Source organism: Amblyomma mixtum, chromosome 5, assembly GCF_055824585.1.
Source record: "Amblyomma mixtum isolate Tamu chromosome 5, ASM5582458v1, whole genome shotgun sequence".
Classification (NCBI taxonomy): Eukaryota; Metazoa; Arthropoda; class Arachnida; order Ixodida; family Ixodidae; genus Amblyomma; species Amblyomma mixtum.
In genome coordinates, this window is record NC_143016.1 from 199,387,619 (window position 1) to 199,407,253 (window position 19,635).

Consider the following 19,635-nt stretch of genomic DNA (forward strand, 5'->3'; position numbering starts at 1 on the left):
CGTAGGGTGCAAAGTACAAGACCTTGTTGAGGGCCAGCGCGTGGGGAACTCGGCACGCGTGAGCCTCGTGGAGACCTGAGCGTCGAGTGACCACGCGCCGCAGGAGGTGAGTTACAGAGTGGCAGGTGGTGACAGCGCGGTGGAGGGCTTGCACATTCTTAGCCGCATGCAAAGGGAAGCCAAGAACTTTGCACTGTGTGACGACAGGAATGGGAGAGCCAGAAAGGTGGAGAGAGACGAAGTGGTTGTGTAAGCGCTGGTAGGAGGAATGGTTGAGAAGGAGAAGCTCGGATTTCTCAGGAGCAGGAGAGAGGCCAGCGGTGGTGAGAAAGGAGTCGATGAGATCTAGGCCACGTTGCAGGGTGTCCTGTACGTGACCGGGAGAGCCAGATGAACACCTGAGTGTGATGTCATCGGCGTAAAATATATGATGCAGGTCGGGAATTCAGCTAGCTGGGAGGCGAGAGGGGCCATAGCGAGATTGAAAAGGGTAGGAGAGAGAACAGCACCTTGAGGAGTGCCACGGGTGAGGTGGTGTGGGTTAGACAAGTGGGTATCTACTCGAAAGCGAGCCACACGTTTAGAGAGGAATGAGCGGATATAGGAGTACATGCGGGAGCCACAATCCAAAGAGTCGAGTTGAGAAAGGATGTGATCGTGGCAAACACCGTCAAAGGCCTTGCGAACATCGACGGTCACAAGTGCGTAAATTTGAGTGGGTGTAGGGGACAGTAACGTTTGCTGGAGAATCAGAAACACGTCCTGTGCACAGACGCGGCGTCGGAAGCCAATGAGAGAATGGGGGAAAAACTCCCGTGCCTCAAGAAAATCAGAGAGGCGAGTGAGAGCCATTCGCTCAAGGGTCATACCAACGCACGACGTCAGGGAGATTGGGCGGAGGTTAGAGAGAGAGGGAGGTTTGCCCGGCTTTGGAATCATAGAAATAAGGGAGGATCTCCAGGAGCTCGGCAAGCAGCCGCTCTCCCAAGCCTCATTGTAGGTTTGAAGGAGGAATTCTTTGGCGCAGTCAGGAAGGTTACGAAGTGTGGTGTATGTAATAGCATCCTCACCGGGAGCCGAGCGTGTAGCATTAGCAGCCAGAGCAGATTCGAGCTCCCGGAGAGTGAAGCATTGGTCCAGATCGGGGTTAGGTCCACCTGAGTACACCGGGTAGGAGGGTGCCAGAGGGGGCGGGAGGTAGAGAGAGGCGAGTTGATCAAAAACTTCGGTGGGAGTCCCCTGAGTGAGGGCTTTAGCTAGAGTGGGAGCAAGGGCAGGCTTAGTGCCAAGGAGGGATTTAAAGAGAGACCGTGCGGATCGCGAGTGCAATGAAGAATCAAGGCCGCCACAAAGAGCACTCCAACGAGAGTGCTCGAGGGAGGCGCAGTGGGCGACGATATCGGCCCGCAGAGCAGTGATCCGGGAGGAAAGTTGGGCATTGTGTGGTTGGGAGTGAAAGGAGCGTTGAAGACGTTTACGGCGACGCCATACACGGAGAAGGTGAGGATCTGGGTCTTGAATTGGGTAACGAGAGCGAACGCGACGGCTACTGGACGTGAGCGCTGCAGAGATGCGCGACGTCCAGTCGTCGTAGGATTGAAAGGAGTCGGAGGTGAGATTAGTGCGAAAAGCATGCCAGTCAGTGTGAATAACAAGATGACAGCGAGGGATGTGGGAAAGAGAGGTGGTGATATGGATGAGAAAGTGGTCACTTAGAAGAGTTTCGGCTGTCACCTGCAAGTGAAAGGAAAGTGAACCCCGAGAGAAAGTGAGATCGGGTGTCGTGGGGCGTTGTGAGGCAGTGCCCGCTCGAGTAGGAGAGCCAGGAGTATTAAGAAGGGTGAGGTGGTGTTCCTGGGACAGACAATGGAGGAGGCGGCCGGGTTTGAGGGTTTGTGGGTAGCCCCAGAGTGTGTGAGGGGCATTAAAGCCACCACCAAAGAGGAGGTGGGAGGTAGAAGGAAGAGAGTGAACGAATTTGCCCAGAGCAGAGAATAAAGAGGAAGCGACAGGGGGGTTGTAAAAAGACAAAAGGACGAGTGAGACGCGGGAAGATGGGTGGTAATAAACCACACCAACTAAATATTTAAGGAGGGTGGAGGGGATGTCAATTTGCTCTACGAGCACGTCACTGCGTACATAAATAGACGCAAGTGGTGTGGCCGTAGTGGCATGGTAGGCGCGGTAGCCTGGGACATTGCGGGCCATCCGGGTCTCCTGGAGAAGGAGAAAATGAGGGAGAGAGGGGCGGGTGAGTAGATACTGGTGGAGGGGGGTCATATTGTGGCAAAGATTTCGGCAGTTCCACTGCACAATCTCGAGGTCCTCGCCAAGCGCCATTATGATAGTGGAGAGGAACGCGATGGTACGCGTTCCATCTTTTTTTCCGGGGGCAGTGACTCATGGGCGGATTGGAGCATAGATGTGAAGGATTCCAATTGCTTTATATGGGTCCGTCAGTGTAGTCTGATCTCGTATGGTGACCGGATACATGCAGCAGGACATGCGGCTAATTTACGGTATTTCACATCTACGCATAACCTCAGTCACCATGTTCTTTTTATTTTTCCGAAACGGAGAAACACAATATGCATCGCGCCCGTTTCCTGCATCCGTGTAGTATTATGGAGATAGCTCTACTGAAACGTATATCCATTTTCATGAGATTTGCCGTCGCATATATGATATAGTTTGATGCGCTTACATAGGAATAGCGCTTGTATTCACGCAACTTTTTGTTGACACTCTTCGCGCGCGCGCCCGCACACACACACACACACACACACACACACACACATACACACAAAAAAAAACACACCTAGCATCTGATATAGGCCTAAGAGCTAGACCACCGATAGGCCTCCACCAGCGCTGGTGGAGCCTTACCAGCGGTTAGAAGGGGCTGGATCGGCACAGGAAGTGATGCTTTGCAAGTGCAGGCGCCTGTCTTGTGATAGTGTAAATAAGAAATTCGAGAACGCAACACGCAACCAGATCCTCCGGCTGTGTCGCTTTCATCATGTACAAATGATCTGTAGAGAAATGGATACCTTTGCTCCACACGACTGGTTTCTTCGATTGGTTCTGGTCTCGCCTGTTCATAATTGTTGTGTAATGGATTGTTTACGAAGTAAAGGCTCTAAGGTAGAGCCTTTTCTTGTACCGTCTTCTTCATTAAGTCAACAGACGAGAACCACGGCCGCACGATGATGCGTTTCCATCGAGCGGCCGGAGAAAACCTTGCCGTTGCCTCAGCATGGCGGTGGAACAACAGCGACCTGATGCGATCGAGTTTTTTTTTTTATCCGGTGGTGAGGCTTTCAATCTTAGTGTTCGCAGAGGTCCGTCTGTATGTCTGGAGTTTTCTTGACCTTAAATAAAATTAACTAAAAGAAAATACCTTACGGCCGCGAGTGGGTTTCCAACCCGGACGGCGCGATTAGATTTGTTTTGCTGGCCACTGCATCAGACCACTACATCAGCGTCTTTTGTTCTATGTACATGAACCATGTACAAACCATGAGGAAAACAGTGGCAGATCGACATGACACGTAATACGACACACCTCAGCAGCACAGCACTCGCTCTTACATCGCCGGAGCCGAACGTCCTGTGTCCTAAACCAGCAGTCTCTCGCGCTGTGCTTTGGGTATCTTCTGCATCAACTTCCAGCCGTGCGCAGTGGATCCCAATATCGAAACCGCAGTGCTAACGCACCCAATTCGCATTTCCCGTAGCCTCGCCAAACCGACCGAAATTTGTTTTTGTGCCACTCTTTGTGCTTTGCACTGCGCTCTTCACAAAGCTGGTGGCAGTCCTGAGTAAGGACGTCAAAGAATGCAACTGATTCTCTCCAAAAACTCTGATGTGATTTTTCAGAAATGTTTGACCGCTTCACTGTTTGACTGACCCTTCGCCAGGAGTGACACATTAGCCGCTGTGAAGGTTTTTTTTTTTTTTACGTGAGCCGGCAAGGCTGCGTTCATGCACGAGACCTGTCAGGACCGATTTGGCAGACGCGCCAGCTTTGTCGTTCTTCAGCGTCGGAAGTAAAAAAAACAGCGCACTTTAGAAGAATTCGCGGCCTGCGGTCCACGCCTCGAGGAGAAGTAAAAGGGGAAAAAGAGAAAGGCGCACGCAAAGGTACAGCAGGAGACAGCACCCTCTCCCTGTTGCTCTTTGCTCTCTCCTCCCCCTTACCCCCGCAACCGGTCACCCACGTACCCCTGTGCCCCTGCTCACATCCTTCTTCGCGCTTAACACTATCTTAAGGGAAAAAATAGCGCACACGAGAAGACGGGACGAGCGAGGAGACACAGACAAGCGCTAACTTTCAACAGACGGTTTATTGCAACATGTCCAGAATGGCAACAAAGAACAGGAACGAAGATAACATCAACAAGACACACACACCCTCGGTAGCCATCTGCTTATCGTGCCAGATATGCAAACTCTTTTTTGTGACAAATTAACGGAAGGTTCACTGACGCCATCCGGTCTAGAACGCACGATGTTCGACGCTTCAACAATCTCCCTGGTAAGTTGGTCGCGGTGATGGTACAAGATTACAGTATCTTCAAAAATTGGACGGCAAGGAGGGTCACAGTCACATGTCTTGCAATGCAAAGCCAGATGCCCGTCGACACCACCTCTGACTTTCTTCTCGCCTGAGTCATGAACAAAGAGCAGAGGACAGGAAAAAGAAAAAGGATAGAAGAGACAAAGAAATGTTGGCGGTGATACCTTACATGCATAAGGTATCACACAACCTCAAGAAGGTGGGTCAGCGGTCTTATGTTAAGGTCGTGTTCACGGCTCCTGAGAGGCTGGGGAGATTGTGCAGAATGAGTTGCCCGGTCAAAAAGCGTAGACCCGACTGTACTATCAGACATAGGCAGACCTACGTCCATTGTCGGCTGGGGGTAGTCTACAAGATCCCCTTGTCATGCGGTAGAATCTACATCGGGCAAACGGGCAGATGCCTCAAGGTACGCCTAAAAGAGCACACGAAGAAAGTCAGAGGTGGTGTCGACGGGCATCTGCCTTTTTGCATTGCAAGCAGGGGTGTGCCAATATCAAATTTTAGAGCGCAACTCTTTGGCGTCCGTTCCTGGGTTTCGCGTCGTCGTCGGCCTCGTAACCAGCCCCGCCCCCCTTTCATCCCCCCAGCGCTATCGGCGTCAGCGGCATCAGTCAGTCGCTGCTATCTCTTCCCTCCTCCCTTTATCGTGTTGTCCGCTTGCTGCGCGCGCTTCTGCCCCCATCGTTTGCCGCTGGGTGTACACGCCGCCCCCCTCCCCCCTCTTCCTGCGAGTCTCCGATTGTCAAAGCGCCGGCTCGAACTTAATTCCTTTCTTCGCTCCTCCTCCAATGCAACCCCTGTGCGGTGGCAATCAGAGAGCCAGATCGGTGGCGGCGGATCTGTATATGTGCACCGCCCGAGCCGAAATTGCGAATACGTGTGAAAAATAAAAAAAAAATTCTGTGATAGCGCATACATGTGTTGCTCGATTTCTTTGCCTCAATCTATCGAAAAGGTGAAACAGCTTATTTGCTGCGCTCAAATTTCGCATTAGGAAGTAACGTAATCGTCGGTAATTTTTTTTTTTTGAAACTATCGATAGTGTAAAAAAAAATATCTGCCCCTCCCGTAACCGAGAGTAGAGTAAGCATGAAATGTTTACGGGTGGTTGTAGATGGTACTAGTCGAAATCTTGAAATGGGTCTAGTGTTCAGCTCAACACACCACATCACACCACACCACACATACTGTGCACTGGTCCATGTGGACACAATCGTTTCCTGTGAGTGTCTGGGGAATCTCTTCCGCCCTGCCTCGTCAGCTGTATCCGGTTTTTGTTTGCCTTTCATCTTTGTAATCGTTGTTTTCATTCATCGGTTATTTGTACCACTCTGCCTATGTGACACTGCAGTGACGCCACCTCTGGATTACGTCACACATTTTTCGAATACGAATCGGATACGAATACTTCATCCCGAATATCGAATCGAATATCGAATAATCAAGGACTGACGTATTTTACCACTACAAAACATTTATTTGAGCACCCAAGAACATCACAGTTCGACTATCAGTGATGAAATGAGCACAAAAGGTGTGTGTGGCTGCACAAAAAGTATCAAAGTCTCGAACATTGTTCTTAGAAGAGTGGAATTATCAGAGAAGATGGCTAGTACACAGCATTGATCAAGGCTATCTTGCCATAAGCACAAAAGCGCATTGCTGGGATGAACATAAAAGGTTGTCGTGAAGGAAAACCGGCTGCTGCACATGGTCAGGCAGAAGTAGTTCCCTTCTAGCTGAAACGAATTCTCCAGCCGCAGAAAATGCCCTCTCAATTGGCACTGAACTGGCACGTATTGCGAGGTATTTCGTGCACAGCCCTGACTATACCAGCTTCGCAGCTATAGCCACAAAGAAGCTCACCAGCGCAGTCAGCTACTGCATGGCCCAACGTTACGCATTGCTCAGGGCGCCCCCATGTTGTTATGTATCTGTCGATAGAACTTGCGGACCGAAATGAACGCCGGTGCTCGCAATAGAATATTCGACTAGATACGAATATTCGCGTCGTGTCGAATATTCGAGACAACACGATTACTTGGATTTCGAATCGAAGACGAATACTAAAAATATAATATTCGAATTATTTCGAGAATTTCGAATATTCGCACACCCCTAATTGCAAGACACGTGACTGTGACCTCCTTGCCGTCCAATTTTTGAAGATACTGTAATCTTGTACCATCACCGCGACCAACTTACCAGGGAGATTGTTGAAGCGTCGAACATCGTGCGTTCTGGACCGGATTGTGTCAGTGAACCTTCCGTTAATTTGTCACAAAAAAGAGCTTGCACATCTGGCACGATAAGCAGATGGCTACCGAGGGGGTGTGTGTCTTGTTGATGTTATCTTCGTTCCTGTTCATTGTTGCCATTCTGGACATGTGTATATATGCTCCCGATTTTGCAATAAACCGTCTGTTGAAATTTAGCGCTTGTCTGTGTCTCCTCGCTTATCCCGTCTTCTCGTGTGCGCTATTTTTTTCCCTTAAGTATGTCTTACCAACATGCCCAAGCCTCATCTCTTCTGAAATGTAACACTATCGCCCCTCCCTATTCGTCATCCATTTAATTCTGCGAATCTTGTGTCGCGTTGTCATAGCCTTTGTGAGAGGAACTTTGTCAAAGAGTTGTGTCGGAAGGGTACGGTGAAATTCAAGCAAGTTTAGGTTGAAAGCGATTCCCAATTCTTCCTTATTTATTTTAAAATCAGCGACAGCAGTGCTTTGCGCGTGCGGTTCGCGGGCGGTTCGGTTGTTCGATTCCCAGTGCCGCCGGGTACCTATCGGTTTCCAATGCATACAAATTTCTCGTGGTTTCTCTGAGGTGAATTGATTCGAAAAAAGTCTTTGACCTAACCTTATGTAAAAGAAAACCCTGTTCCATGGCGCTCTTTGGTGCAAGGCTGCCCTTGCACCATTAAAACTTGTCAACAAAAGAAAACATCCTTATAGAAAACACGGAACGAAAACAATTCTACGCGTAGGCTAAGTAACGCCAGGAGCAAGAACGCGTATGCAATCCGTACGTAAAAGGCGCAGCAAAACCTTGGCCAGCATTCTCGGAAAGGAAGCGGTGGAAACTGGGTACCAGCCGGACACCATTATCAGGCGCCTCCTCCACTGCCCCAAAGACTCGTCGTCCTACACAAAAGATGCAAGGCGTGTTACGCAAAAACCCTGCTTTGGGTTGAAAACCGGTTACTGGTTACATGTAAACACCGCACAGTCGGTTCCGGGAGTAGATGAAGTGAGTCCAGTCGACTCCGCTGCCGAAAGGGGGGGAGGGAGGAAGGGGAGGAGGGTTGACTCGCTCAACCCCAACGGACGATAGCACGTAAACCGGATCGAGACGAAGAGTCGAGTTAGCGGGAGGGGAGAGGATAAATTTCGATCCTGTTTTTACGCTTGCGCCATCGCGCCTGCGAGACAGCGGTGCCATGCCGCAGTCTTGGAGGCTGCCACTGCCCTTACCGCTGTGCTGCTCGACGCTTGGTGTCGCTGCAGCTGAACCGGTCTCGACTCGCTAAAATCTAGTTCATGCAAACACGCAATCGTCGAGTCGGGCTGACCTTATACAACTCGACCCCCCGATTTAATCTACCGCAGTCCGGTTCATGTAAACGAGGCTTAGGCTGGGGACACCAACAAAATGACGGAAAGGGTCAAGCAGCACAAAGCTTATGTCAAGCAAATTAAGAGAAGCGCAGTGGTCGTACTTCCCAGCCATGCCACCACAGGGGTGACTTTGACGCAGTGTTGTAGGCGTTACCGAAAAAAAGTAACTAAATATGTTACTCGTTACACTAAAAAAAGAACGCGTTACCGCCCTACGTTACCTACAAATAAGGTAACGCGTTACCGTTGCCGAAAAAAGTATCGCTTTACTCTATGACCATAAATTTTAATCAGTGTGTCTTCCCTGTAAGAACTCAAGATAACAATTTTATAAAGCTCATACTTCATATAATTCCAACTTCACAGAGAAAACAGCTGAACTCAACAAATTTACAGGAATTCTGGTGTGCTTCTGCTTACGACATTACGCGGAAATCGTGTAGAAAATAAGATATGCCTAAATATCATAGTTCCGGAAAAATAAATTTGCGCACCAAAACAATTTTTTTTTACTTGAACCTGCATAATTATCGCAAAAATGCGAGTGTTTACGTCAAGGTGTTCAAGGTCAGCTTCGCTCGCAATAACCAGAAACGTAGCCGCAGTTTCAGATAGAAACAGCCGGTTGACTGCAATCCCCTTTTCTGTGCTGTACCATTGTACTCTTTCGACGGCTCTCTTGGGGCCATCTTGACGTGAACTGGCGACATTCCTGAGTTTGCTCAGAAGAGGGAACTGGTTTCACAAAGAATGCGAGAGTGTCGCCTGTGAAAGAGACCTTTTGGTTGGAAAACAAGCTTACGCAGAAACTGACTTACAGATTTCTGCAAATGGTCCATTGGTGGCTCGGCATGCGTCCACTCTTTAGAGAGTAGTGTGCGTGAGTGGTTTGGGGATGGAGACAAGTGTGTTTTTTAGTTGAGGGCGTCGTCAAGGGCAGGTGTTGTTTGGCATGCATGCGAGCCGCAACACGGGTCGTCGAGAACACCTGTAGATTTTGTTTATTTGCAAAATCATTTGCGGCGTTTTTTTTTGAGAAAGAGGCGGAGGTGGACAATTGGAATAAAAAGTAACTAGTAGCGTGACACCTAACGTTATCGAAAAATGTTAACGTAAGCACGTTACCCGTTACAGTTCCGAAATGGTAACGAGCACGTTACTAAGTTACCGGAAAAAGTAATGCGTTACCGGTAACGCCGTTACTTGTAACGCGTTAGCGACAACACTGCTTTGACGGCACTATTGTGGTGGAAACAGAACCAAACTGCGCAGAAGCCTTCTACTTGAGTCATGACGGAAGAGAATGTTGAATGTTCTCTGGGAACCACTCCCTTTTCCTACATCCACGGTTTCAGCTCCGTGACCCTGCGGTCGACCTTATGTGGGCTTAAAAAAGCCTCCACAACGCGCCCGCAGTCACACCTTCAAGAAGTAGTAGAAATAGTTTACTGACAAAAAAATACAAAAAGGAAGCACGAGAGCTGCAGCCGACGGAATTCACGGAATTCACAGCTGGCGGAATTAGTCACAGGGAGAGGATAGCGAGGAACGGTAGGGAGGAAAGCGACCGGCAGAGAAGACGGGGAAGCTTTCTACACAATTCAAAAATAAAAAAAATATCAAGTTCGCGCTGCTCGCAAGCTAGTGCCTAAGCATTGTTGTACACATTTACAACTCGCGTAAATTCACTGCATATTCAAGGCCGCGTGCACGTAACGTCCTGTTGCTAATGGACAGCGCGAGCGGCGCATTGCGCAAGTGGCCCCGTTGGAGCGCCCAGCGGCCGCCTTAAAGCAGAAACACAGCCAGTTTTGAAACGTCGTGTTATCTTACAAGAAGCTGGCGTTTACTTCTCAATTCAGTGGAAATTATAATCATAAAATTTAAATAGGATTTGCCTCTGGGTTGCAGCTTTGGGAAAAGGCGTAGCTTCCTGCACAGCAAATGGCAAATTTGTCAGAATAGCTCACAACATGCCGTTCTATGAACTCTTCGTTATCGCTTCATAGTTTGCACTCACTTTTGACATGAACGCGGAAATTGGCAGCGATTACGGCAATGGCAAAGCCCTTAGCGACGGCGAATGATCGAGTAATTGGAGGCACTTTAATAACCTAGAAGAAATGCTGTGAATTACCACACTAAGAATTGTTACACTGGACCAATTGCCTAATGCGCACAATCAGTTAGTGAAACAGTCACGAAACGGAGCACCAGGTTCCTTGCATAGAATCCTGCAGTACTTGCAACATACAAGTTTATGGGCATCTATATATGTACAGATGACAGGAGTATAGCAAGTAGCCAAACGAATTCGGCTTGATTGGGCTTTTACCCTTGCAGAAATAGCTTTATATTCAATAAAGAGACTACAGAGGAACGCTGACCTCAAAACATCCCTGCTGCATTTTGACCACATCGCCTAAACTTTCGAAGAGCTGAACGCTATTGAGCTTTAAGACGTAGCGATTAATGCGCTAATTAATACCTAAGTTTCGTTGTTTTGTATTGTTAATGCGCACCCAATTCCACTATCACTCATCCTCAAGTAGCCACTGTATGCGTTTCCAATAGTATTTATTTATTTAGCTATTTATTATTTGTTTATTTATTTATTTATTTATTTATTTATTTATTTATTTATTTATTACCTGCATCGCCTGTTTTAGGCATTACAGCAGGGGGGACATCATGCAACAAAAACGTCGAAATCACATGCGCAAAATGTATCCCTAAAGCTCCAGAGTTTCCTTATAATTCTCTCTAATACCTATACATGGCGAGCGCTTTCTTGTAGCGGCCCATGTTTGTGTCCCTACATTCGATGGGGACACTTTTAATAAAAGCGCGCATTCACAAGGCATGACTTGATCTCCCTAAAGCAAGCAAAAAAAGCGTAGACGTGCGCCTAGCCAAACGCATCGAGAGAGGGCGCCACACGTTTCTTGCCGATGCTGAGGATGCATGATGAATAGAAAAATAGCCAGGGAAAACATTTCCCTCTTTCAAATGTAAAATACTTTACATCTATTAAAAGAAGGGGCATTTCGCTACCTAAAGCTCCTTGAGCAGTCCGATATATTGCAAATCAGGGCAGCGGTGATTGATCAAGTTAGGACAAGTGGGGTTTTTTTCGCGACCTCGTCATAGGCTTCATGCGAGCATATCTCATCGCGCTGGGTAAACGCAGTATTTAAGCCACAGTGATGAAACTTTAATAAAAGAAACTTTATGAGGTATTTAACCCCTCAGGGTCAGAGCTCGCTTGTAACTGTTATGCGTGACGAGATATTGATTTTTTATTTTTCATCGCCATTCAGTTACGCGCCGCCGGCTGTCGCGAGATGGCGCGACCGGTTTTCCGAGGCGCATGGGCCGGAATCCTGGGGATGTATGCACGCCCACTGCTGACGTGCCGGTTTGCCAGATGAGTGAAGTAGCCTGTTTTAAAGACAGCGAAATGTTTCCGACTTAATTCCATTCTTTTCGTTTCGATGAGTAGTAAAAGCAATCCGCTTCAACTGCAGCGGTGAAATAGCCCCCACTTCTTCCCTAGACGCGGCCACCAGCGCAGAATACCCAGGATGAGGTGGGCACCTCGGCAGCAAAGAAGCAGTGATTCCAGGTTTCGCACGCTGTCGGCCCCAGATGAAACTGCATGCCCATTGCTGCCCTGCCGGTTTGCCAGATGAGTGAAGTAGCCTGTTTTAAAGACGGCGAGATGTTTCCGACGTAATTCCATTCGTTTCGCTTCGATCAGTAGTCAAAGCAATCCGTTTCAACTGCAGCGGTGAAGTAGTCCCCACTTGTTTCCTAGACGTGGCCACCAGCGCAGAATACCCAGTCAGAGGAGGCACCTCGGCAGCAAAGAAGAACTCTTTCCATGTTTCGCACGTTGTCGGCCCCAGATGAAACTGCTGGCGGTTTGCATTTATGCATCCCCACTGTTGACGTGCTGCTTTGCCAGATGAGTGAAGAAGCCCGGTGCAGACACAGAGAAATGTTTCCGACGTAATTCCATTCGTTTCGTTTCGATGAGTATTCAACCCAATCTGTTTCAACTGCAGCGGTAAAATAGACCCCAGTTGTTCCCTAGACGTGGCCAGCAGCGCAGAATACCCAGGATCAGGTCGGCACCTCGGCAGCAAAGAAGCAGTGAATCCTGGTTTCGCACGCTGTCGGCCCCAAATGAAACTGCACGCCCATTGCTGCCGTGCCGATTTGCCAGATGAGTGAAGTAGCCTGTTTTAAAGACGGGGAGATGTTTCCGACCTAATTCCATACGTTTCGCTTCGATCAGTAGTCAAAGCAGTCCGTTTCAACTGCAGCGGTGAAATAGCCCCCACTTGTTCCCCAGACGTGGCCACCAGCGCAGAATACCCAGGATCAGGTCGGCACCTCGGCAGCAAAGAAGCAGTGATTCCTGGTTTCGCACGCTGTCGGCCCCAAATGAAACTGCACGCCCATTGCTGCCGTGCCGATTTGCCAGATGAGTGAAGTAGCCTGTTTTAAAGACGGGGAGATGTTTCCGACCTAATTCCATACGTTTCGCTTCGATCAGTAGTCAAAGCAGTCCGTTTCAACTGCAGCGGTGAAATAGCCCCCACTTGTTGCCCAGACGTGGCCACCAGCGCAGAATACCCAGGATCAGGTCGGCACCTCGGCAGCAAAGAAGCAGTGAATCCTGGTTTCGCACGCTGTCGGCCCCAAATGAAACTGCACGCCCATTGCTGCCGTGCCGATTTGCCAGATGAGTGAAGTAGCCTGTTTTAAAGACGGGGAGATGTTTCCGACCTAATTCCATACGTTTCGCTTCGATCAGTAGTCAAAGCAGTCCGTTTCAACTGCAGCGGTGAAATAGCCCCCACTTGTTGCCCAGACGTGGCCACCAGCGCAGAATACCCAGGATCAGGTCGGCACCTCGGCAGCAAAGAAGCAGTGAATCCTGGTTTCGCACGCTGTCGGCCCCAAATGAAACTGCACGCCCATTGCTGCCGTGCCGATTTGCCAGATGAGTGAAGTAGCCTGTTTTAAAGACGGGGAGATGTTTCCGACCTATTTCCATACGTTTCGCTTCGATCAGTAGTCAAAGCAGTCCGTTTCAACTGCAGCGGTGAAATAGCCCCCACTTGTTGCCCAGACGTGGCCACCAGCGCAGAGTACCCAGGATCAGGTCGGCACCTCGGCAGCAAAGAAGCAGTGAATCCTGGTTTCGCACGCTGTCGGCCCCAAATGAAACTGCACGCCCATTGCTGCCGTGCCGATTTGCCAGATGAGTGAAGTAGCCTGTTTTAAAGACGGGGAGATGTTTCCGACCTAATTCCATACGTTTCGCTTCGATCAGTAGTCAAAGCAGTCCGTTTCAACTGCAGCGGTGAAATAGCCCCCACTTGTTCCCCAGACGTGGCCACCAGCGCAGAATACCCAGGATCAGGTCGGCACCTCGGCAGCAAAGAAGCAGTGATTCCTGGTTTCGCACGCTGTCGGCCCCAAATGAAACTGCACGCCCATTGCTGCCGTGCCGATTTGCCAGATGAGTGAAGTAGCCTGTTTTAAAGACGGGGAGATGTTTCCGACCTAATTCCATACGTTTCGCTTCGATCAGTAGTCAAAGCAGTCCGTTTCAACTGCAGCGGTGAAATAGCCCCCACTTGTTGCCCAGACGTGGCCACCAGCGCAGAATACCCAGGATCAGGTCGGCACCTGGGCAGCAAAGAAGCAGTGAATCCTGGTTTCGCACGCTGTCGGCCCCAAATGAAACTGCACGCCCATTGCTGCCGTGCCGATTTGCCAGATGAGTGAAGTAGCCTGTTTTAAAGACGGGGAGATGTTTCCGACCTAATTCCATACGTTTCGCTTCGATCAGTAGTCAAAGCAGTCCGTTTCAACTGCAGCGGTGAAATAGCCCCCACTTGTTGCCCAGACGTGGCCACCAGCGCAGAATACCCAGGATCAGGTCGGCACCTCGGCAGCAAAGAAGCAGTGATTCCATGTTTCGCACGCTGTCGGCGCCAGATGAAACTGCACGCCCATTGCTGCCGTGCCGATTTGCCAGATGAGTGAAGTAGCCTGTTTTAAAGACGGGGAGATGTTTCCGACCTAATTCCATACGTTTCGCTTCGATCAGTAGTCAAAGCAGTCCGTTTCAACTGCAGCGGTGAAATAGCCCCCACTTCTTCCCCAGACGTGGCCACCAGCGCAGAATACCCAGGATCAGGTCGGCACCTCGGCAGCAAAGAAGCAGTGATTCCTGGTTTCGCACGCTGTCGGCCCCAAATGAAACTGCACGCCCATTGCTGCCGTGCCGATTTGCCAGATGAGTGAAGTAGCCTGTTTTAAAGACGGGGAGATGTTTCCGACCTAATTCCATACGTTTCGCTTCGATCAGTAGTCAAAGCAGTCCGTTTCAACTGCAGCGGTGAAATAGCCCCCACTTGTTGCCCAGACGTGGCCACCAGCGCAGAATACCCAGGATCAGGTCGGCACCTCGGCAGCAAAGTAAGCAGTGATTCCTGGTTTCGCACGCTGTCGGCCCCAAATGGAACTGCACGCCCATTGCTGCCGTGCCGATTTGCCAGATGAGTGAAGTAGCCTGTTTTAAAGACGGGGAGATGTTTCCGACCTAATTCCATACGTTTCGCTTCGATCAGTAGTCAAAGCAGTCCGTTTCAACTGCAGCGGTGAAATAGCCCCCACTTCTTCCCCAGACGTGGCCACCAGCGCAGAATACCCAGGATCAGGTCGGCACCTCGGCAGCAAAGAAGCAGTGATTCCTGGTTTCGCACGCTGTCGGCCCCAAATGAAACTGCACGCCCATTGCTGCCGTGCCGATTTGCCAGATGAGTGAAGTAGCCTGTTGTAAAGACGGCGAGATGTTTCCGACGTAATTCCATTCGTTTCGTTTCGATGAGTAGTCAAAGCAATCCATTTCAACTGCAGCAGTGAAATAGCCCCTACTCTTTCCCTAGACGTGGCCACCAGCGCAGAATACCCAGGATCAGGTGGGCACCTCGGCAGCAAAGAAGCAGTGATTCCATGTTTCGCACGCTGTCGGCGCCAGATGAAACTGCAGGTGATTTGCATTTATGCACCCCCACTGCTGACGTGCCGATTTGCCAGATGAGTGAAGTAGCCTGTTTTAAAGACGGGGAGATGTTTCCGACCTAATTCCATACGTTTCGCTTCGATCAGTAGTCAAAGCAGTCCGTTTCAACTGCAGCGGTGAAATAGCCCCCACTTCTTCCCCAGACGTGGCCACCAGCGCAGAATACCCAGGATCAGGTCGGCACCTCGGCAGCAAAGAAGCAGTGATTCCATGTTTCGCACGCTGTCGGCGCCAGATGAAACTGCAGGTGATTTGCATTTATGCACCCCCACTGCTGACGTGCCGATTTGCCAGATGAGTGAAGTAGCCTGTTTTAAAGACGGGGAGATGTTTCCGACCTAATTCCATACGTTTCGCTTCGATCAGTAGTCAAAGCAGTCCGTTTCAACTGCAGCGGTGAAATAGCCCCCACTTGTTCCCCAGACGTGGCCACCAGCGCAGAATACCCAGGATCAGGTCGGCACCTCGGCAGCAAAGAAGCAGTGATTCCTGGTTTCGCACGCTGTCGGCCCCAAATGAAACTGCACGCCCATTGCTGCCGTGCCGATTTGCCAGATGAGTGAAGTAGCCTGTTGTAAAGACGGCGAGATGTTTCCGACGTAATTCCATTCGTTTCGTTTCGATGAGTAGTCAAAGCAATCCATTTCAACTGCAGCAGTGAAATAGCCCCTACTCTTTCCCTAGACGTGGCCACCAGCGCAGAATACCCAGGATCAGGTGGGCACCTCGGCAGCAAAGAAGCAGTGATTCCATGTTTCGCACGCTGTCGGCGCCAGATGAAACTGCAGGTGATTTGCATTTATGCACCCCCACTGCTGACGTGCCGGTTTGCCAGATGAGTGAAGTAGCCTGTTTTAAAGACAGCGAAATGTTTCCGACGTAATTCCATTCGTTTTCTTTCGATGAGTTGTCAAAGCAATACGTTTCAACTGCAGCGGTGAAGTAGTCCCCACTTGTGTCTTAGCCACCAGCGCAGAATACCCAGGAAGAGCTGGGCACCTCGACAGCAAAGAAGCAGTCATTCCATGTTCCGCACGTTGTCGGCCCCAGATGAACTGCTGGCGGTTTGCATTGATGCACGCCCACTGTTCACGTGCCACTTTGCCAGCTGAGTGAAGTAGCCTGTTGTAGAGACAGAGAAATATTTCCTGTGTAATTCCATTGGTTCGCTTCGTTGAATGATCATAGCAGTCCGACTCAACTGCAGCGATGAAAAAGTGGTGGCTTGTTCCCCGGACGGGCCGACCTGCGCAGAATACCCAGGGAGTGGTGAGCACACGGTCTGTACAAAAAAGCCGTGATTTCATTTTTCGCGCGTTGTCGGCCCCCAGATGAAACTGTTGGCTGCTTGCATTTATGCACGCCGACTGCTGACGTGCCGGTTTTCCATATGAGTTAAGTAGCCTGCTGTAGAGACAGCCAAATGTTTCCGGTGTAATTCCATTGGTTCGTTTCGGTGACTAGCAGTCCAATTCAACTGCAGCGATGAAATAGTCGTGGCTTGTTCCCCGGACGTGCCCACCGGCGCAGAATACCCAGGGAGTGGTGAGCACACCGAATGTAAAAAAAGTCGTGATTTCATTTTTCGCGCGTTGTCGGCCCCCAGATGAAACTGTTGACTGTTTGCATTTATGCACGCCCACTGCTGAGGTATCCGTTTCCCAGATGAGTGAAGTAGCCTGCTGTAGAGACAGCGAAATGTTTCCTGTGTACTTCCTTTGGTTCGCTTCGTTGAATGGTCATAGCAGTCCGATTCAACTGCAGCGATGAAATAGTCGTGGCTTGTTCCCCTGATTTGCCAACCGGCGCAGAATACCCATGGAGTGGTGAGCACATCGGCTGTAAAAAAAAGCCGTGATTTCATTTTTCGCGCGTTGTCGGCCCCCAAATGAAACTGTTGGCTGCTTGCATTTATGCACGCCCACTGCTGAAGTGTCGGTTTCCCAGATGAGTGAAGTAGCCTGTTGTAGAGACAGCGAAATGTTTCCTGTGTAATTCCATTGGTTCGCTTCGTTGGATGATCATAGCAGTCCGATTAAACTGCAGCGATGAAAAAGTGGTGGCTTGTTCCCCGGACGGGCCCACCAGCGCAGAATACCCAGGGAGTGGTGAGCACACGGTCTGTACAAAAAAGCCGCGATTTCATTTTTCGCGCGTTGTCGGCCCCTAGATGAAAGTGTTGGCTGTTAGCCTTTATGCACGCCCACTGCTGACGTGTCGGTTTCCCAGCTGAGTGAAGTAGCGTGTTGTAGAGACAGCGAAATGTTTCCTGTGTAATTCCACTGGTTCGCTTCGTTGAATGGTCATAGCAGTCCGATTCAACTGCACCGATGAAATAGTCTTGGCTTGTTCCCCGGACGTGCCCACCAGCGAAGAACACCAAGGGAGTGGTGAGCACATCGGCTGTAAAAAAAGCCACGACTTCATTTTTCGCGCGTTGTCGGCCCCAGATGAAACTGTTGACTGTTTGCATTTATGCACACCCACTGCTGAGGTGTCGGTTTCCCAGATGAGTGAAGTAGCCTGCTGTAGAGACAAAGAAATGTTTCCGGTTTACTTCCAATGGCTCGTTTCGTTTAGTAGTTATAGAAGTCCGATTCAACTGCAGCGATGAAAAACTCGTGGCTTGTTCCCCGGACGGGCCCACCAGCGCAGGATACCCAGGGAGTGGTGAGCACACCGGCTGTAAAAAAGCCGTAACTTCATTTTTCGCGCGTTGTCGGCCCCCAGAAAAAATCTCTGCCTCTCCCGTAAACGAGAGTAGAGTAAGCATGAAATGTTTACGGGCCTAATGTCATCTCGGTGGACACCCGAACCGCACCGTAAAGGAAGGGAGGAACGCCACCACCCGTTCGGCGCGATGCCTTGCCCTTTGAACGCAGCGCCTCTCCCCCGGATCACGTATGACAACGAAGTGTAACATGGCATTTATGTGCTTTTTGCACGCGTTATTAGAAATCGGAAATTATAATTCCGTGCATTATCAAACCCACAGCTCCACTGATGTCTTGATAAACATTGAGAAGGCACTGGCAGCAGTTATTTTTTGTCTCGTTTGGAGACCAACCGGCGCTTGCATGCCGGTCGCGTAGGAGGGCTTAGAGAGTCTCGTTAAATCTCGTTAAGTCGCGTACGGTGCCCGGATGTTCTCGTTTTAGAGCCCGGATGACGGGAATTCAGTGCCCGGATGAGTGGATTTCAGTGCCCGGATGACTGGAATTCAGTGCCCGGATGAGTGGATTTCAGTGCCCGGATGAGTGGATTTCAGTGCCCGGATGAGTGGATTTCAGTGCCCGGATGACTGGAATTCAGTGCCCGGATGAGTGGATTTCAGTGCCCGGATGAGTGGATTTCAGTGCCCGGATGATGGCTCTCGGTCTCGGCGTGACGTCACCACACTGCCGACAACGGGAGCTAAAAGCATTTCATGCTTAAAAACTGTTGACTGTTTCCATTTATGCACGCCCAGTGCTGAGGTGCCGGTTTGCCAGATGAGTGAAGTAGCCTGCTGTAGAGACAGCGAAATGTTTCCGGTGTACTTCCAATGGTTCGTTTCGTTTAGTAGTCATAGAAGTAAGATTCAACTCCAGCGATGAAAAAGTCGTGGCTTGTTCCCCGGACGGGCCCACCAGCACAGGATACCCAGGGCGTGGTGAGCACACCGGCTGTAAAAAAAGCCGTAATTTCATTTTTCGCGCGTTGTCGGCCCCTAGGTGAAACTATCGGCTGTTTGCATTTATGCACGCCCACTGCTGAGGTGCCGACCTCCCAGCTGACTGAAGTAGCCTGTTGTAGAGACAGCGAAATGTTTCCTGTGTAATTTCATTGGTTCGCTTCGTTGAATGGTCATAGCAGTCCGATTCAACTGCACCGATGAAGAAGTCGTAGCTTGTCCCCCGGACGGGCCCACCAGCGCAGAATACCCAGAGAGTGGTGAGCACACCTGCTGTAAATGAAAGCTGTGATTTCCTTTTTCGCGCGTTGTCGGCCCCCGGATGAAACTCTTGCCTGTTTGCTTTTATGCACGCCCACTGCTGAGGTGCCGGTTTGCCAGATGAGTGAAGTAGCCTGCTGTAGAGACAGCGAAATATTTCCGGTGTAATTCCAATGGTTCGTTTCGTTGAATAGCCATAGCAGTCCGATTCAACTGCAGCGATGAAATAGTCATGGCTTGTTCCCTGGACGTGCCCACCAGCGCAGCATACACAGGGAGTGGTGAGCACATCGGCTGCAAAAAAAGCCGTGATTTCATTTTTCGCGCGTTGTCGGCCCCCAGATGAAACTGTTGGCTGCTTGCATGTATGCACGCCCACTGCTGAGGTGTCGGT

The 19,635-nt window shown here is 50.0% G+C and overlaps 1 protein-coding gene across 1 annotated transcript in view; it reads left to right on the forward strand.

Annotated features, from left to right (window-relative positions):
• LOC149345406 (uncharacterized) overlaps window positions 1-19,635 on the forward strand; it is a 218,715-nt gene that overhangs the window by 42,828 nt on the left and 156,252 nt on the right. The window lies entirely within an intron of this gene.